The sequence below is a fragment of the Scardinius erythrophthalmus genome (genome assembly GCF_964197995.2).
Source record: "Scardinius erythrophthalmus genome assembly, chromosome: 17".
NCBI classification, from domain to species: domain Eukaryota; kingdom Metazoa; phylum Chordata; class Actinopteri; order Cypriniformes; family Leuciscidae; genus Scardinius; species Scardinius erythrophthalmus.
This window is the reverse complement of record NC_138237.1, coordinates 19,506,076-19,512,483: the sequence shown is the minus strand read 5'-3', so window position 1 is coordinate 19,512,483 and position 6,408 is coordinate 19,506,076.

The window sequence follows — 6,408 nt, the reverse complement described above, 5'->3', positions numbered from 1 at the left end:
TCCACTTATCATCCGCGGCCAGAAGATTGAGAGATGCCGATTTGCCGCTCTGATTAGATAAGAAGAGGTGCTGGGTGACCTTTGATGTGATTTGACTTGGTAATACGGGCTGGGTAGTAACCAGCTAAAACTAGAAAGCTACTTACTTGACTATAGTTTTAAGCAGCATGAACTAGCAACTTTCTCCCATGGAGGCGTAGCATGACAAAACCTGACATTGCTTTTCTTTTTTGAGATTTTTTTGGCTTTACAGCTAAATAAAAAATAATAATAAAAAAAATGCTTTCCTGACCTATGCTCCAAATCATTTTAGAGAAAAATTTGTTAGGATAGATCATGTGAATCGAGTGTTTATTTATTTGATTCACCACTGAAGTCTTTTTTTGTGTGTTCTTGTTTGTAAATTGTTTAGTTAAATGCTGCTGTTCATCACAATGCTTTTGACTTAAACCGTAAAATGTATGGTTAATTGTATCTGTAAAACATTTATATATAATTTTAAAACATAAATGTTGCACACCTGTTGCTGATTGCAAGAATATACAAAGTATATGAGATTGTTGCTCCTGATGTCTGATGAAGGCCTCGATGGTGGCCGAAACGTCACATTTTTAACTATTAAAGTTGAATTTATTTAAGAGCGAGTGCTGCACCTTTTTCTAACTTTCATGAAAACATAAATCTTAAAAAATATTGCCCCTTATGTAGCAATGCAGCTGATTTTCCATCCGTAGTTTGCTACTTTATTTTTGATGGTTTACTTTAGACATTCTAACAAGTAAATTTGTAACATGTCAACTAAGGCCCAATCCCAATTCTATTTTATACCCCTTAAAGGCGTAGGGGTGAAAATATTCCCCTAAGAAATGGGACACCACTACTACACCGTTACACGTCATTATACGTCGTTGCTAGCGCCTACGTCACAGGAGATGCGCCAATGTTTATCACAAACTTCCAAGATGCCGTCGTCAGCTGTAGTCATCTCAATTGCGTGGGTTACAGCTATTTTTTTGCATTTTTCTTCTGAAGTTCACAGAAAACAATGGAGATGACGATATCTTCGATGCCTAAATATTTTTGGACTTCAGGAAACGTTGCTCGTTGTCAGTGCGAAAACAAATGAGTCTCCGGGTTTCCTCAGGTGTCCCTGTTTGATAAAGAACTTACAAGAATGGTTGATCATGTTCCAAAAAGCACGTAACTGTAAGCACTGTTAGTTTATATCGTGTTCACATATAACCACAAGAAAACAATGCGTTCTTTGCAGACGTACGGTAAAAGATAAGCCAATTCCCTACCGCAATTACATTCACCAGTTATCAGAAATGAAAATATGTTGCGGGACTATTGTTAGTGAACTTCAGCGATTTTTTTGCAAACGTTTCTTTGAAGAACATGACCGTAATATGAACACAAGATTGAATGTGACAAAGAAAATGATTTTTGGCAGCCATGTTGCCTCTAGCCAGTGTATGCAGGTACATTTCTCATACCCCTTCGTTTGAAGTGTGGTCCCGAAAAATCTTCGTTTCAAGGGCTATCTGGCCCTTCCCCCTACCACTACCCTTCCAACCAAAAGAGAATCGAGACAACCCTACCCCTTCACGGGAACGCACAAAACGGAGGGGTAGGGCCAAGGGGTAGGGGCAAGGGGTGAATTGGGATTGAGCCTAACTCTCATTTGTAGACTGTCTGCTTAATATCTGCTAACTCTTTATTTTGATGATTACACAACAGACATTCTACTGGCTATAAGACTATAACTTTGCAACTACATTTTAACTTGTTCAACCCTAACACCTAACCCTAACCTAACAGTCTTCTACATTCAAGTAATACTCTGAGAATTAGTAGATGTGGAGTTGACAAGTTACTTATAGTTAGTGGAATGTCTAAAGTGGACTGTCGAAATAAAGTGTAACCAACTACTTTGTTGAAAGAATAAATATTTGATGACGTTTACCAACTTTAAAATAGGAGTAGCTTAAATCTTGGGAAGCTTCTGTTTAAAAGAAGTTTCACTGGGCAAAAGACAACTGCATCACAGGTGGTCTGTGAAAATGCATTTACTCCACATCCTTCATGCGGTTTATGGAGTTTCTGCGTCGAGTAAATTAAACTCTGAATGTTTCACAGACTGCTTGGATGAGGCACCAAAATGGTGGAGATTGTCCTCTTCTTTATAATTATGTTTTTAGAAAGCACACAGAGCCTTGCTGTAGGGAAAATAGTATCTCTGAATGAACTGCTTACATGGCTTGAATTTCAACCAGTGGAAACTTGCATATTGAAATTTAATTTATAATGTAAAACTGAAATATTCCAAGGGAATGTAGAGGAAACTCAGTTCCAAAATAATTAAAAATGATTTTAGTTATATTTAAATGGAATTTATCAGAAAATTTTGCAAAGGTAGCAGAACAAAGCATCCATTTTTCTCAAAGTGAGCTCAAATAAAAACCTTGCAGGAAATTTGCCTCGTATTTGATGACCTTTTTTTTAGTTTGCGTCGATTTTCCATTTAATATGTCCCCATGTGTCTATCAAAACAGTCACAAATAAAATATAAATCATCAATATTTCACTCTGTTGAGCAGAAATGGTTTTGACAAAGCCATGGCTGCTAGCATTCAACAGCCTGATTGCTGATCATGGATGAATGAGCACAAGATCACTACAATAAAAGTATGAAACACTTTCATAAAGTCTTCATATTTTTTAACAAGAGATTAAATAAATAAATAAATACACAAAAATATGAATATTAAAGTATTCATGAATTGAACATTTGAATTTTCCTTGAGCTTTTGACATACAGTATAAGAGATCATCATAAGAATATCCTGTAAAAAACAGCTTTTATTGAAACCAAGCCCAGTGAACGACTAATTTTGGAATGTGCCGATTTATGACGTCATAGATATTTGAAAGACCGCCTCTGCAGAATTCATCATCGCAACTGGTGTGTTAGTGAGATGAAGAGGAGAGAAGAGAGATATAGGATCCCTGGACTAAAAATAACATTACCTTCCAAAGGATCCTAATGCTAAGAATGTGGTTATTTATTTTCAACAATGTGAATGTCTCAGTTGAGCCTTATTTATTTGAATTCGGTGCATTTCACTTTGGATTCTCTGGTAAATCAGTCACAATTTCAGCGCAGGCTTTGCAAACAGACTTTTACAAAATGGACTTGACAGTAATGCCACAACATTTAAGTAACCGTGTTAATTCTAATGGCTAATCTGTGATCAGGGATTTCTGATATACAGTATGTAATGATCCATGTACTCAGTCAGATGTTCTTTGTCTCAAAATGGTTTATTGCTGTTTATGAATCAGTAAAGCAAGCCAGTGACTAAACAGTCAGCTTCACCTTGTTTATCTTAGTAGGATGAAAATAATCTGTTATTTAAAATATGATTAAATTATATACAGTAAGCTCTGTTGTATATATGTTCTGGACTCTCGCCAAAACTCCTCTTATAATCAACAAATCTCTTATTTACATTGTGTTTGCACTGTTAGTTATGATGAAAGCATTCGTTAGTGTGCAGAAATCGAGTTGCAATGACAAGATCACTGCATTCATGCGCTCAACATGTCTGTAATCAGCTACAGTACATGCTCATCACTGAAACCTTTCATGCCACAATCTAAATACAATACCATAGATCTAAATATTATGTTACAATCAACACTTTTCACAATACGTTAACCTTTTACTCTTTAGTTAACCTAGTTCCACATGTAATACTAGCTATTTCAAAAGCAAAGATGTTAGCCAATCACAGCAGTGGGCGCTTACACTGAAGCCTCACAGCGGACACGCCCCTTCAAACAGAGCATTCAAATAGGGCTAAAATCAGGGTAGGGAAATGCCATTTATTTCTAAATTATGACAATTTTTGCTGTCCTTTAGTACTATAAAAGTTTCAGAATCAGTAAAATTAAAATTTCAACATTTTATGATATTTGGTAGCAAAGCTCGATCATTATCAGTTGAGCCACTGACAAACTTTACTTGATTTTGCTTAATTTACTGACATGCAAAGTTTGACATTAAAATGCTCATAACATTCTTTATGAAAATCTGTCATTATCAAATAGCAAAAATCATGCACAGTTTGCTAGACTAAGGAAGTGACACATCTTACCATTACAAGCATTAGTAGAGCATGAAGTCTGAAAGAAATGAAGACAGTTCAGTGCTGCTCTTGGAATGAAATGCAGTGCATCATATTGAGCTGAATCAATCTCTGCTCTCCCACAGAGACACAAACTTTTCCCTCTAGAATAATTGGGAAAGTTGTGTCTCCATGGAGAACAAACCAAGTTCTTTTTTTTTCTTTCTTTTTTTTAAATTAAAACTATTCTCGAAAAACATTCAGTGGATAAAGATCACTTTAGAAATAATGAATTGAAAAAAAGAGAGATCTGATGGTAAAATTTCTATTTCTCTTCTTTGTGACTTGACCGCCGTGAGTTGTGACCGCTGTGAAGACAGGCAATTAAAGATGTGAATGTGTGCACGCATTCCAAACCCGGGTGAGGCTTTATTACAAAGCGCAAATCACGTAAATTAAAGTAGATTTCCTGACAAAACATAATAGAAAGCAATGCAGTCCCGCAGATAGAACGCCAGCAGTGTAATCACGACAGACCATTTGCATTCGACTCTTTTAAGCCGGAGGAGAGATTAATGCTCCACCACCAGGTGAACAGATTAATTGATTCTGTAGCACTTCCCTTCACCAAACCCTTTTCACTGGGTGACATTTATATAAACAACAAAATACAAAAAATGTTGTTGCAAGAACATGAGTGTGATCTGACCTTATAAAACCCAGGGAGAGGCAAAAAAAACAAAACAAAAAAAGCATCGCATTTGTGGTTGTTGTGAAAGTGATGTGTACTCAGGGTTGACAGAGGGGCATCTGCTATTACACACCACAATTACTGAGATCCCAGAGCTCCAATGAGAACCTCCATAAATGGACTGTGTGTGTGTGGAGAAAGACACACAGCGAGGGACCCCTGAGATTGCAAATGCTCCATTGCTGGGGCTCAGCCAATTATGAGCTCTCAATGGCTTTAGGTCTGCTATCAATGGTCAGTCATATGCAGTTACTTCTGCCAGTAACCAGCGTGAAGTGCATCAACGGCACCACCATACTGTGTAATACTGACAAATAAAAGACAACAATATTTACTCACAGTACGTTACTTAATAAAACGCTGTATAACAAAGTAAGAGTGTAATTCTTCAAAGCACCTCGACAAATAATCAATTGTGCTCCAGTCAACTCATTGCGGTTCAACGCAATTTGAGTTGTTATAACAGGATCCAGCCGATAGCTTTCACCGTCCCCGCGGCATTGGAGAACGCCAATTCCAATCATCACTGAGATGCTGTGGTGGAATCTCCTAATAATGCTGCTCTATTGAAACTGGCAGGGCAAACCAAAACTCAGCGCAAGCTGTATTATTTGCAAACTTCTCAGCGACTAAAAGCTATATTTCTGTGGAGGTGGATAAACAGAAATCCTTGTGATGACACCAGTGAGCTGTTTAGGACAAAATAAACTGCATCACTGCAGCATTTTGAAATATCAATATTATGTTTTTTTCTTTTCTATTGATGAAAATGCAGTCTCTTTTTCCAGAGAGAGCTCTCCAACAACAGATTTCTGATTTTGCAAACCTTTAATGAATATTTTTGGTTTTTAGCAAGGCTGATGCTAGAAGTAAATATTCAGTGACAAGCATGCCAAGCACTTCCCATGAATAGAGTACGAAACAGGCCTTGAAACTCTTTTGCAGTTGTCATTTTTTCCTTCACTAAATGTTCAATGAAAGATTTTAAGCTTGTAGAAAATGTCCATGCAAATTGATCATTTATATGAGCAGTTTCATTTTCAGTGTATTGTAACCTTGTTACCAAAAGACGACGCGTCTAAAAGCGGCAATTTTCTATCAATACACATTAAATATAAAAAATAGGCAGTTTGTTTCATAAATACATTTTTGTTATACTGGTTGAAACTCTCTTCACATCCTGATAGCAAATTATGTTTTATTAACAAAGTTCAGGAGAAACACATTCAAATGATCTATCCAATCAGCATGAGAGGAGGCCTATATATAGCCGACTCATGTGCCAGGGATATGGAGGAGCAGAAGGAAAAAAAAATGGAGCTGACTTTATTAGGAAGCATTTACATCTGGATATCCTGTGCCAGCTGAAAGTTTGATAGAGAGGACGCATTCATGCCTGCAATGCAAATGCAAACACTGCTCTTTATCATATTTCAGCTTGAATGGATGATTACTGAAAAGTATTACACTCGCTGCTTTACAGCTGTAGGTGTACTATAGGTGTATTACATAACAAACACTGCTACC